The sequence below is a fragment of the Diceros bicornis genome, chromosome 37, assembly GCF_020826845.1.
Source record: "Diceros bicornis minor isolate mBicDic1 chromosome 37, mDicBic1.mat.cur, whole genome shotgun sequence".
Lineage (NCBI taxonomy): Eukaryota > Metazoa > Chordata > Mammalia > Perissodactyla > Rhinocerotidae > Diceros > Diceros bicornis.
The window spans coordinates 32,482,498-32,496,686 of NC_080776.1; positions in this window are offsets into that span (position 1 = coordinate 32,482,498).

Genomic DNA, 14,189 nt, shown 5'->3' on the forward strand with positions numbered 1-14,189 from the left:
GAAAGGGTAAGATGAAAAACATGCTGATGAAGAGAAGGGACTATTGCTACTGACATGCCGCTAGAGGGAGGCTTGATTTGGCTCAAAACTTAGTGATAATGGCTTTTTCTCCCCTACAACCCATTTCCAAAAATTAGCAAATAAGTATAATTTTTAGTTTTGTATCCCAAGTCTCTCCCTCTCTCTCAGAAGCCAGGGAATGATTACAGCATTCCGGTGAGTGTGTTCAGACTCTATTACGAGGCTCTGAGACTGTTCCTGGGACTGTTGACTTCCTAAGATTACCCCTTGCATTCAGCCATGCCAATTCTGAAGCCAAATTTTTCTTTGAGCTCTAGATCTGGATTCACAGCTTGTGACCTGGGAATTGCATTTGTCCAAAAGGAAACACTTTCTCTGACTCTCTGACAGACTCTTGAATTTGGAAACAGGGCTGTCCCACTGGATGTCACCAACCCTGAGTCAAGAGGCCACTTTCGCGATCCAGGTGGTGTGATTTGTCTCACCATCTCCTTTGAATTGGCCGAGCTGCCCATGTTACAGTGAATCCAGTAATGAAATTATGACTGAGTACTTCTGTTAGGATTGACTGAGAACAACCATCACCTCCATGAGTCTGTTTATAACACTGAACCTCAGAATCCATGAATAAGCTTGGCATCCCATCTCAGGGCCACCCTCAAATTAAATGGTTTAACTGACAAGCTTCCTGCAGCCTCTGGGAACATTTATTTATGCTGGTACCCCCAGGGCTCCAGAGAGCCAGACTCATCGTCCAAACACCAAGACCCCGGATTGTGGTCTTTCTCTATTGACTCAGACACGTCAGAGATCTTCATCATAGAAATAATATTGACAATTGATGTAAATTACAGTTATGTAAAATCCATTTATAGTAATAAATTGTCACACTAATGTAAAATATACCATTTTATTCAATTTGCCACATTCTAATTCACCAATTTATTTAATTTTCAAATCATCCTATGAAATTATTTTCTGTATTTTAAAGATAAGAATATTAAAACTCATAGTTTATGTAACTTAACCAGAGCCATGTAACCGCCAACACCAGGTCTTCTAACTCAAGTTTAGTGCTGTGTTTACATAACACCACTTATCTCCACCAACTGAAGAATGGTGTAATTTAAAAGATTACAAAAGCACAATAATTAAAAGTTAAATTTATGATACTAGCAGAAGAACAGACAAACCAATGGAATAGAATAGAGAGCTGAGGAATACAGCTGGCTCTTGCAGCACAGTAAAATTTTGAAATAAAGTTGTCTTAGTATAATCATCCCCAAATAAGTTCTCATATGTCCTTAATGCGTGTGTTGGTTACTAGGAATTCACACAAAAGCAGCCCATCTCTAAAATGCACACGTGTACCCATGCACAATACATACATAAATGCAGCCACAGCTCTGATGACAAAATAAATGGAAGATGGTGAAGGGAGTGCATACTCTCCCCAGGACTTCCTAAATGTGCCATTTCTCATCCTAGAAACATTACACTTCTGGAAGGTTGATTAAGAACCTGACTTTGGAGCCAGACAGACTGGGTTTGAATCCCAGCACTTTATGATCTCTGTGTTACTTACAACCATTAAGTTAATCTCCCTGTGTTTAATGGCTTGAAGTGTGGAACAAATCATCATACCACTTCCTAGTGATTTTTAAGGATTAAATGAGCACATACGTAGAACAGTGCTTGCACACAGTAAAGCCTTGTGGTAAATATTAGCAATCATTATGCTCTGGCCAGGTGAAACTTGAATTTTTTCAAAGGAAATTTGGGGTTGAGATAATAGGAGAAATTAAAGGTGTAGACCCTGGTGTTAGCTAGAACTAAGTCCTAACTGCAAATCTTACTCACTTTAAGCACATCGATGACTCTTTCTGAGCCTAATTTTCTCTGATATAAAGAACAAAGATATTAATAATCTTATTTTTTGTAAAATTTGTAACATAAAATGTATGCAGCACAGAGGCTATCAAATGTCGTTGTGTGTTAGTTATTTCTGTTTCTTCTACCTCTTATATTAGTATGTTACATTTGTAACAATTAATGAACCAATATTGACACATTTTCATGGACTAAAGTTCACCTTTTTGTTGTTGTTCTTGAGGAAGATTGGCCCCTAGCGAACATCTGTTGTCAATCTCCCTCTCTTGCTGAGGAAGCTCGTCCTTGGGTTAACATCCGTGCCCATCTTCCTCTATTTTGTATGCAGGACGCTGCTACAGCATGGCTTGATAAGCAGCGTGTACATCCACGCCCAGAATCCGAACCTGCAAACCCCGGGCCACCGAGGCGGAGTGTACAAACTTAACCACGAAAACACTGGGCCAGCCCCTAAAGTCCATCTTTTATTCAAATTTCCTTAGTTTTCCTCTAATATCTTTTTCTGTTTCCAGATCCCATCCAGGACACCACATGATGTCTAGTTGTCAGATCCCCTCTCGGCTCGGAATTTCCCAGGCACTCCTTGATTTTGATGACTTTGACAGTTTTGAGACATACTGAGCAGGTGTTTTGTAGAATGACCTTCTATTGGAATCTGTCTTGGTGTTTTTCTCATGGTTGGACACAGATTACTGTTTTTTGAGAGGAAGATCTCAGAGGCAAAACGCTATTTCCATTGCATTATATCAGAATTACATACTCTCAGCATGACTTTTTAGTATTGATGTTGACCTTGATCACCTGGCTGAGGTCCTGTTTGTCAGATTTCTCTGCTGTAACGCTACTAATTTTTATGACTTACCATAATGTACTGTTTGGAAGGAAATAACCATGTGTAGTCCCTCCTTAAGGAGAGAGGAATTATTTCCATCTCATTTGGAATTCTTCTGCAGGGAGATTTAGCTGTTGTCTCACATTTATTTTCTTATTCAATCATTTATTTACATCAGTATGCAATCATGAATATATGTATGTTATGCTTTTGATTATAATCCATTAGTACTTTATTTTTTTGCTCAAATTGCTTTAGCTTTAACCATTGGAGGCTCTTTCAGTTGTCTCCTGTATCTGTTTAAGGTATCCCTATCAATAGGGGCTGAGAGGTATTGGTCCATAATTTCCTTTTCTTGTAATGTCTTAATCTGGTTTTGGTATTAGTGTAATGCTAACCACATAGATTAAGTTAAAAAGTGATCCTTCTGCTCTTATTTTTCTGGAAGAGAGTATAGAGATTTCCTAATGTTTCTTTCCTAAAGGATTGGTAGAATTCACCTGTAAAACCATCTGGATTTGATACTTTTTTTGCTGGAAAGTTATTAATTATTGATTCCATTTTTGAAATGGATGTAGGCATATTCAGATCATTTTTCCTTGGGTGAGTTTTGATAGTTTGTGTCTTTCAAGGTATTGGTGCATTTCATCAAAGTTATAGACTCAGCATGTGTAGAATTGCTGATAGTATTCCTGTACCATCCTTTTAATGTCCATGAGATCAGCTGTGATGACTGCTCTTTGATATCTGATGCTGGTCATTTGTGTCACTGCTCTTTTTATCTTGGTTAGCCTGGCTAGCATTGTGTCAATTTCACGAATCATTTCACAGAATCAGCTTTTGGTTTCATTGTTTTTTTCTATGGTTTTTATGTTCACCATTTTGCTGATTTCTGCTTCGATTTTTAAAATTTTCTTTCCTCTTTTTGCTTTATGTTTCAATTGCTCATCTTTCTCTAGTTTTCTAAGGTGAAAGATTTGGATTATTGATTTTTTTAGATTATTGATTGATTGATTTATATTATTGATGTTAGGCCTTTCTTTTTTTCTAAAACATACAGTCAATACTATAAATTTTCCTTAGAGCACTGCATTTGCTGAATCCCCCAAAATCTTATAAGGAGTATTTTCTTCTTCATTGTTCAAAATTTGCCTTAATTTGTCTTGAGACTTTTTGTTTAACATATGTGTTTTTAGTAGTATGTTGTTTAATCTCTAAATATTTTGGGATTTCCCAGCTATTTTTCTGTTACTGATTTCTAGTTTAGTTTCATGTAGTCTGAGCACATACTTTGTATGATTTCTATTCTTTCAAATTTGTTAAACTGTTTTATGTCTCAGAATGTGGTCTCTTTTGGTAACTTTTCCACATGAGCTTGAGAAGAATGCATATTCTGCTGTTGTTGGATGAAGTATTTAATAAATGTCAATTAGATCAAGTTGAATGATGGTGCTGGTTAAGTCAACTACGTCTCTGCTAATAGTCTGCCTGCTTGATCTATGAATGACTGAAAGTGGAACATTTAAATCTCTAAGACAACAATGGATTTGTCCATTTCTCCTTGCAGTTTGATCAGTTTTTGCCTCACATATTTTGATTCTCGTTTATTAGGTGCATGCATGTAATGGGTTGTTATGTCTTCTTTTGGAAGTTTCTGTTGACATATCCTCAAGTTCACTGATTCTTTTCTCAGCTTTGTCCAGTATACTGATGAGTCCATCAAAGGCATTATGCATTTCTGTTATACTGTTTTTGATTTATAGAATTTCTCTTTGGGCCGGTCCCGTGGCTTAGCAGTTAACTGCGCACACTCCGCTGCTGGCGGCCTGGGTTCGGATCCCGGGCGTGCACGGATGCACCGCTTCTCTGGCCATGCTGAGGCCACGTCCCACATATAGTAACTAGAAGGATGTGCAACTACGACATACAACTATCTACTGGGGCTTTGGGGGAAAAATAAATAAATAAATAAAATCTTTAAAAAGAAAAAAAGAAAAATTTCTCTTTGAATCTTTCTTAGAGTCTCCACTTCGCTGCTTAGAATATCTATCACTTCCTGTTTGTTGTCACATTTTCATTAGAGCCCTTAGCATATTAGTCATACTTATTTTAAATTTGCTGTCAGATAATTCTAAAATCTGTGTTACATTTGAATGTGGTTACAATGCTTAATTTTTCTCTTTAGATGATTTTTTCTTGCCTTTTCACATGCCTTATAATTGTTTGTTTTTGTTTGTTTTTGTTCTTCAATGTTGAACATGACTTCAACATGACTGATAATAGAAACTAAGGTAAATAGGACTTTAATGTGAGATTTTATGTTAATCTGGCTAGGAGTTGGGCTGTGTTTAATGTTTTCTACAGTTGTAGAGGTAGATCTTTCCATTTCTTCTAGTTTTTATGTTTTTGTCTCCATTGTATACTGTAGGCTTCCCTAACTACTCCTCCTCATTGGGAGTCTGAGATTTGCAGCTCTTTCAACTATAATTCACTGTTATTATGCTGGAGCCCTGCGAGTGTGGTAGTAAGCTATGGGAGAGGGCAAGTGTGGTATTATTTTACAAGCTTTAGAAGACTTCTATTCCTGGTCTGTGATGTTCTCAAGTATTTATTTGTCTCCCCTCTTCCTTAGGTGAGACAGGAAAGCTAGAATGGGCTGGAGTTGGGCAATTGTCCTTCTCCAGCTCTGAAAAGACTCTGGCAAAGTCCTTACCCCACAGAGTAGGCTTTGTTATGTAGAGGATCTGAATGCTTCTCACTATTGTTACTTTTCCCATCCCCCTGACAGAGCCAAGAGGGGTCTTTCTTGAGGAGCTCTTTTCTAAATCTTCACCATGAGAAGCTGGTTTGCTTCCTGGAAGTAAGCCCAGGAAAGCTCTGGGGACTCCCTAAGCCTGCAGTCACCTGGATGCTCTCTTTCATGCTGGTCCATATTCAGCCTCAAACAGTTCATCAAAATTTCAGTTAAATGTTGCTACTGTTGATGGCCCTGCTACTTCTGCTGCAGATAAATTGATCTCAGCTGTGAGTCTCTGTGTTCACCTGTCTTCACAGACTCAGATGGCAGTGTGCTCTGTGACTTTAATTCTCTGTTAGTACAAGAAAAGTCATTGATTTTCAGCTTGTTCAGTGTTTTTCTTGTAAGGATGGGAGTGACAACTTCCAGGTTCTTTACATATTTGAAATGGCATTTTATCTTTTTTGTTTTAAAGGAAAAGTATCACTTTTAAAAATTCTGAAATCTCCCATTCAGTATCTTGGAGCTCTGTCCAGTGGCCTGTCATCATAAAAAACTATTAGTCCATTGCCAAATCAGGTCAAATTCCTTTCTTGTTGTTTTGTAAGCTTTTTTTCAGTTTTATGAAAATCATTTTATTGAAATAGATAAATTTATACTAAATTGTGAGTAAAAGTGATGAGATATTTGAGCATGAATTTCCTCAAAAGGTTGAAATATAATTCAAATGGTCAACTGACTTCACTTAGTCTTATGAGATATTCATATCTAATGGAAGATACAATATATGTTTAAGGGGATGAAACTGCTTCTTATTCACACAGAAAACAACTCAGGTCAGAATTGGTTTTGGACAAATGGATTCTACATAATGTAAAATATGGAAGCATATAGTATAAAAGTGAAAGGCAATTTTGAGTTTATCAATACTCCCAATATTAATAGTAATGTAATAATAATACACTGTATGTGCTTCCTCTAGTCTGGTTACTGCGCTGGCTTCTTTCTATGCTTTATATTACTTAATGCTCAAACTTCTTGACTTATAAATTCTTATTTGCCTCATAGTTGAAGAAAGCATTGTATTTTAATTAGTTTATTGCAAATTTAGAGAAAAATTTCAATGAGATCTGTGACCATTTGTACTCCAAAAAATCCTTCAACGATCAAGTTTTTAAAAAAACGGATTTGGCCATTAATACCAAAACATGAATTTCTCACTTCACTAACAAAGTGAGGATTTCTTAAAGATGTGGAGAATATATATATATGTGTGTGTGTGTGTGTGTGTGTGTGTGTGTGTGTGTGTGTACTAAATGTGCTAGTGAACTCAGATGCAAAAATCCAGAGTAATCTCAGGTCTAACTGAAGATTCAAGAACCAAGAAGAGGAGTACTGTAGTGTTTTCTGCCACTGTAAGAAAGCCAAAGCCTCCTTAATTTTGTCATGTGTTGTAGAACACTCAAGGATCTCTTCAGGGCTCAGTCTAGTTAAGCATTTACAGGAATTTTGACCATTTTGAATGTGTAGGAAAGTGTTTAAATTCTTCTTGAGTTGAATTGAGTCCCTGGAGTAAGAGACATGCCTGAAAATCTCCTAATAGGTGCTCTGTTTACAGGAAGAGGACCTGAGCTTGAGCAAGACCACCATGGACCATGGTCAAACCCGTCTCAGCCCTCGACCTCTCTGAGCAGCCTCGCTGCCCATGGTGAGGCAAAGACAATTGCTAAGTACAAAATCCACATGGGCAACACTCATTATCTGTTTTGTTTGTAGGACAAAAATCAGGCATGAAACAGACACTCTGTAACATTTGCTGCAAGAACCAAACGGTGGAAGTCAGAGGGTGGAGTAAAAAGAAGAGCAGTGGAAAGAATGGGAAGATGCCCCACTTCTGTCAGAGATGTCTAAGCATAACAAAATGAAATTTCACACCCCCTTCTAATTTTAGGAAAATGGAAATTAGTACTATATCTATTGAATTGAATCAAGAAATGTGTGTGATATACAATATCTGATATAATTTACTTGGTATGTTTTGAATGAAAGTAAGATGAATGGAATTGTTTTCTCAATAAATACAAATCATTGGCAAGTCTCAAAGTGATGTCATTGTGCTCCTAACTTTGTCCTTTTTAAAAATTTCTGTTTTCTGGTTCATGTCACACATGTTTGATAGTGGTGGAGCCTCTAATAGCAGCTATTTTTGTGTTTATCCTAATCCTAGCCCTCTCACTGCCTCTCACTGTTATCACTAGAGGTCTACAGGAAGTTTACATTTAGTGTTGTTACATCCCAGGATACCAAACTCAACACATTGTCTTTCTCACTCCACACTCCCCACCCTACTTAATATTATCCACTCCAATGGTCTCAGTTATGACCTATATCTCATTCTCCCAAGTCTATATCTCTATTGTAATCCTCTCCCAGAATGTCAGAATGCACCACTAGGCTCTAGTATCCTCTACATAAAATTGGTTAATAATATTATTCATTTCTGAGAGTTCTTGTGAAGATTAAATGAGTTACTATATATAAATTACTGGGAAAAGCACCTAGGACATAGTTAATAACAACAGCTCACAATTTGGATGCTCCAGAGGCACCTTGCTCTCAATATATCCCAAGTTAAATTCATCATTATCCTCCAGTGGTTGCATACCTAGTGAATTATGCATCTCAGTTGATCATATTCCCATCCATAGTATGACCCAGACTTCACACTTATGAGTTATCATTGACTACTTGCCTGCTCTCCATAGCCAATAAAGGACCAAGTTTTGGTAATTTTGTATTCCTTGTACTTCTGGAATTCATCTCTATATCTTTATCCCCACTACTACGTGGGATTCATTGTAGTGTGCTGGACTACCCAACAGCCTTCTGTGTCTCCCCAACCGAATCTCATCTCTCTCAAATTGTATTTCTGTAGACACAGTGTCCTAATCTGTCAAAACTACAAGTCTGACCCACATATTCTCCTTCATACTTTTTGGCAATTTCCCACAATCTTCAAGATAAAGTAACAGCTCATGACATGGCATGAAAGGCCCTTCACGACCTGGTCCTTCCCAAACCCTTGACCCTCAACTCCATCACATCTCATTGCCACACTTAAGACTCCTCGATCCAATCTGCTCACGGGTCTTTAACATTTGATGCTTGGTACTTATTCTCAAATGTGTCTTTACTCCCTCTCTCTCCTCTATCTGTAATATACCTCTCACCTCTTTCTAAGCCTTGCTAAATTCTTACCACTCTCTATCCCCTTATAACACCTGTTCATTACAGACTCAAAGATGGAGGCATGTATTGCGTCCAGCTAAGCAGATCATGAAAACAGGATAGTTTAGTATAGAATAGCAGACATCTTTGCTCTTAGAAGTAAATTTTTTCTAACTCTCCCTTCTACTTGGAATGTGTCTTTGAACCACATACTGAGATTCTTTGCCTTTTAGCCTCCTCCAACATACTTCTCCCCAATCTTTAAAATTCTATTTTCCCTCATGCAGAGCATTTTAGCCGCCACTTTATTTGCTACAGCGCCAGAAAATACTTTCAAAGCCTCATGGTTTTACCCAAAGGCAATAATCCTGGAATAATTCTTAAAAAAATCAGTTATTTTCCTTTAAATATATTCGTAAATCACTCCCTTGTCTTTTCCAGGACATAGGAAAATATATTTTATTATTTAATTTCTCAGGATAATGAGATTCACTAAATTGTCTAAGGAAGATCACAGATAGAGCTAACACATCACATAGCATCTCTTCCCAAGATTCAGGTGGAAGGGATATGGTAAAACAGGTGAATACAGTGGCGAAGACGCTTCAGACATGAGACCCTTGATGTGGGACTAGAACATGATCATATATCATACGGACATTTTACAAAAATAAAACAAAATCAAGTTAAATGACATCAAAAGCAACACAAAACAAAAATCTAAGAGGAGAAAGCCAGAGGGGCCCAGAAAGAAAAACAGAGCTCAGTGGAAAAATATCGAATTGTAGATAAGAGTCTCATTTTTGATTCTCATTATAGATTCCAGTCTCATTTTTGGATGAAACTTCTGGGAGATGGGTTTGATCCATCTCTTTGGAACTGGAGTCATGTGCAGAGCCTTTTTTTTTTTAATAGTCTATTCTAAGGGTCATCAATTTTCAATGAACTTTTGCAAATATTTCATATCTAAAGCACAGAGTCATTATTCAGGGTTGAAGTTTGGGAATATTTTTGAGTATGTCTGTGTAATTTTTTTCTTTTCATAATCCTAGTAAACTAACTAGAAAAGGACTTTTTCCATTTTATTTAGAGGTGTGTGTGTGTGTGTGTGTGTGTGTGTGTGTGTGTGTGTTTACAGAAGAGACAGAGAGAGAGAGAACATTCCACTAAGAAGTTTTTGAAAATATACCAGAGTTTGGGATCTTCTATCAAAATCTTTCTGTCTATCACTTAACGTCTTCAAAAGTGTCAAAGATGAGATAGAAAATGTATCTTCACATTCACTTTTTTCTAAGCATAGTAGAAATACTAAACTTCTATGATAATTCTTTAAAGCAAGATTCAGTTGGAATATGTGTACTGCACTTTCTGAAACGTTTGGTAGCACATTAGTTATACTATCTTGTAGGTTATAATAACTTTCCTCGTTTTAGCACTAATATTCTGATGTTTATTCTAGTCAAGTACAAGCTCAGCAATCATTTAAAATATTTTTTCAAAGAGAAATGATGAATTCATCATAGGTATACATACCAAGAGAAACAACATCAATTCAACCAATACATGATGAAAGTCTGCTGTGAACAAAGCCCCAAGCATTCTTTAACACAAACGCAATTTAGCTATACAATGGGAATATTGCTTTGGACAAAAGTGCTGTCTTTTGTGTCACCAACCACTGATGGTTGGTTCTTCACCAACCATCACGTTCTGCATGCTGTTTAATGTAGAACTGGAGTCTTGAAGGATGAGTTAGAACTCGACAGACAAAAATATCCCTTTGTGTAAAGACACGGATATAGGAAGGCATGATTCACAGATAGATTTGCTCTGCTTCATCTACATTCTGTCACCCAATAAGTCTTTGTAGAGAAGTCAGCCAAGATTGTGGGAGGGAGGGGAATGTCATCTCTGATCTCAGAACAGAGTAAAGCTAATTGTCCACACGTGATGGAACCGTAACCCTGAACTTATCACCATGGTGACAACAAATTGAGTTAGCCAGCCACAGCTGTTTTGGTAAATACTGACACACTCATAGTCATCTATGATTATTTAGAGTCTATTTTAATAGCAACCACACAGTCTATGTTATCATCCACCAAACTCACAGTGTCTAGGGTTAGTAACATTGTACAGACCAGGAGACTCAAATGCATTCCTTCTTGATCAGTATCCAGAATACTAAATATAAAGCAGATGGTTAAAAGCATTGACTATATTCATAAAAGGTCAAATTTATTATATAAAATATTTAATGTTAGTATATATTCTTACTCATATTCTTTATTGATATTTTAATATGATGTATGCTTATAATACTTGATAATGGAAGTAACAAAGAACATCAAAGAAAAATAAGTACAAAAAGATCTCTTTATCTATGAGAATATTCTTGAGTGGTGGATACTAGAAGAAATTGATGAACTGATTTAGAATAAAGGGACCCTTCATGGGTGGTCTGAGGGCAGTGGAAGCCTCCTGGGGACAGAGCCCAGGTCTTGCAGTCATGGCAGCAGGAGGAAGAAGCCCCTCAAAGAACATCAGACTCTTCAAGGTCGAGGTGAATTCAGTCAAGCTATTAGCAATGGTGGAGTTGTTGGAGTGGATTGGAGTCTGGAAGAGATCCAAATGAAACAATAATTTGCTTCTTCTGAAAAGTATCCCTGGTCCAACCCCAACATTCTGGGAAAGAAAAGAAAAAAGCAGTGAAGAGAGGCTGAAAAACAGAATCTGCACAGTTTTGCTTCTTCTCATGGAGCCAAGGATTGGAGGCCCTGATACAGTCAAATCCAGCCTCCTTCTGAACCAAACATGTACACAATCAAGGCAGACGGGTCCCTCCGCTGTGGACCAGTGGAGGCGAGCTCACTCCTGTCAAAGCAAGGCAGTGGTCCTAGTTCATCATGACTTTGGATGAAATATGATCACTTCCTCAATTTATCCAGCAGACACAGGAAGAAGCTCACATTCTCTGGAAACAAACAAACAAGCCCTATTAAAACATGATACTATTCCATATTCCAGTGCCTTTCCATACAGCATCTCCTATACCATCAAAAATCATGACGCATACAAAGTAATGAGAGGCTTACAAGCAAGAGAGAGAAATTGATGCAATGCTTTGCTGGTTCCAGAACTGGAGCTAACAAATAAGACTTTGAAAACAACCGTTATAAATATATTTGAGGCTTTATAGGAAAGAGTGAGTGAACAGATAAGGAAAGAGAGCAGAGAAAGGCATATTAGAAAAAGGAACCAAATGGAAATTCTAAATCACAAAATTACAATATTTGAATTAAAAATATACATTGGGCGGGCTCAACCACAGAATGAAGAATGCTGAAGAAAGATGAGCAAATTTGAAAAGAGATCTAGATGGAAACTATCTAAAGTGAAGCTCAGAAGACCCCTGTGGCAATATTGAGAGGTCTAACATCCAAGAACTCAGAGCATCAGGAGAGGGAGAGAGAAAGGAGCAGAAAGTCATTCCAAGAAAAAGGGAAAAATTTTCACAAATGTGATGAAAAACAAGCTATACATGCAAGACACTCAGCAAACCCAGTGGGATATATACAAAGAACCCCACACCTGTGCATAACACAAGCTGTGAAAGATAAAAGATAAAAAAGATATCCTAAAAACAGCCAGAGGAGAAAACACCTACATACAAAGCACCAATAGTACGAGTGACGATGTAAGGACTTCTTGAATGTGTTGAAAGAAAAGGCAGAAAGTCAGTTACCTTAGAATCCACTACTAGAGAAATCAGTCTTCAAAAATGAAAGGGAAGAAAAAGCCGATTAACAGAATCTATTACCAAAGAAATTAATCCTCAAGAATAAAGAGACATGAAACATTCTCAAATAATGTAAGCTGAGATCATTTGTTGCCAGCAGACTTGCACTGTAAAAAATGGTAAAAATATTTCTTCAGGCTGAAGAGCAATTGTCATAGGTAGCAACCTGGATCTTTAGAAAGAATTCCAGGACTGGTAAATGTGGACATACGTAGAAAACATTATTTTTTATATTTTTTTTTAATTTTTAAAAAGTAAATTAACTTTATGATAAAAAACTGCAACATTGTATTGTGGGGTTTATTTCATATGTGCTATTGAAATACATGGAAACCCTGGTAAACATCTTATGTTGTACCTACATTTTGAAATATTAACTCAAGATTGGCTGCGACAAATTAAGATACTCACTGTAGTTCTAGAGCAACGCCTAGGAAGTAATTCAAGCAGAATTAGTTAAAAATACAGTAGAGGAAATAAAATGGGATGTTTATAAATACTCAATTAAACCAAAAGAAAGCAGGAAATGAAGATCAAATAAAAAAGATCTGAGCTTGGGGATGGCCCGTGGCTTAGAGGTTAAGTGCGTGCTCCGATACTGGCGGCCCAGGTTCAGACCCAGGCTCGCACCCACGCACTGCTTGTCGGGCCATGCTGAGGCCGCGTCCCACATACAGCAACTAGAAGGATGTGTAACTATGACATACAACTCTCTACTGGGGCTTTGGGGAGAAAAAGGGAAATAAAGGAGGAGGATTGGCAATTAGCTCAGGACTGGTCTTTCTCAGCAAAAAAAAGAGGAGGATTGGCATGGATGTTAGCTCAGGGATGATCCTCCTCACACACACAAAAAAGATCTGAGGTTAATGGAAAAGCAATACCAAGAAGGTAGACTTACACCAAGCTAAATTAATAATTATAATACAAATGAATTGGCCAAACATTCAAATTAAAAGATGGAGATGGTCAGATGGATTAAAATAAGCAAGACTCGTAGTCATGAGACCATTCCTAGAAAATAACTTACTTTGATCATAACATCTTTTAATATTTTTGCACTTTAAATCTCCATTAATAATTTTTCTGTGTCTTTTTCTCAAGAGTGACATGAATGTTAGACAGAATGTGGGTATCTGGAGACTGGTGCTGTGAGAGCTGGAGTGATTGATTAGCAATGCAGAGAACTCAGCATCTCTGGAGTCACTTCACGGAGCTCATCGGTAACAAGTTCCTCCACGGTGTGACCACCTTCATTTTTACAGTTTCACTTGGCAGATCTTCCCTGAGGAAAGTCTACACCTGCCCCACTCGTTATCTTCATCTTCTCAGAAATGAGAGCTGAGTGGGCAAGTACACGTCCAGTGGATCTCTTAGCCTGTGCTACAGTTTTCCATTTTGTCCATTTTTTGCACTGGGATCAAAAACTGTATTCCCACTTTCCCACTTGGTGAATTTTTATTTTATTTTCATCCCAGGGAGTTGACATAACCAAGTATGGAGACTGAACTACTACTGACCAAGGTTCTTTCCTGTCTTCATTTAATGGGGGGTCTTCATTACAGACCCTGCTAGATTATCCTGTACAGTAGAAGTTTCTAACATTTCATTAATACTTTGTGGAGGGATTAGGGAAGAGAGAGTGCTCTGAACCGAATGTTTGTGTTCCCCTCAACTTCATATGC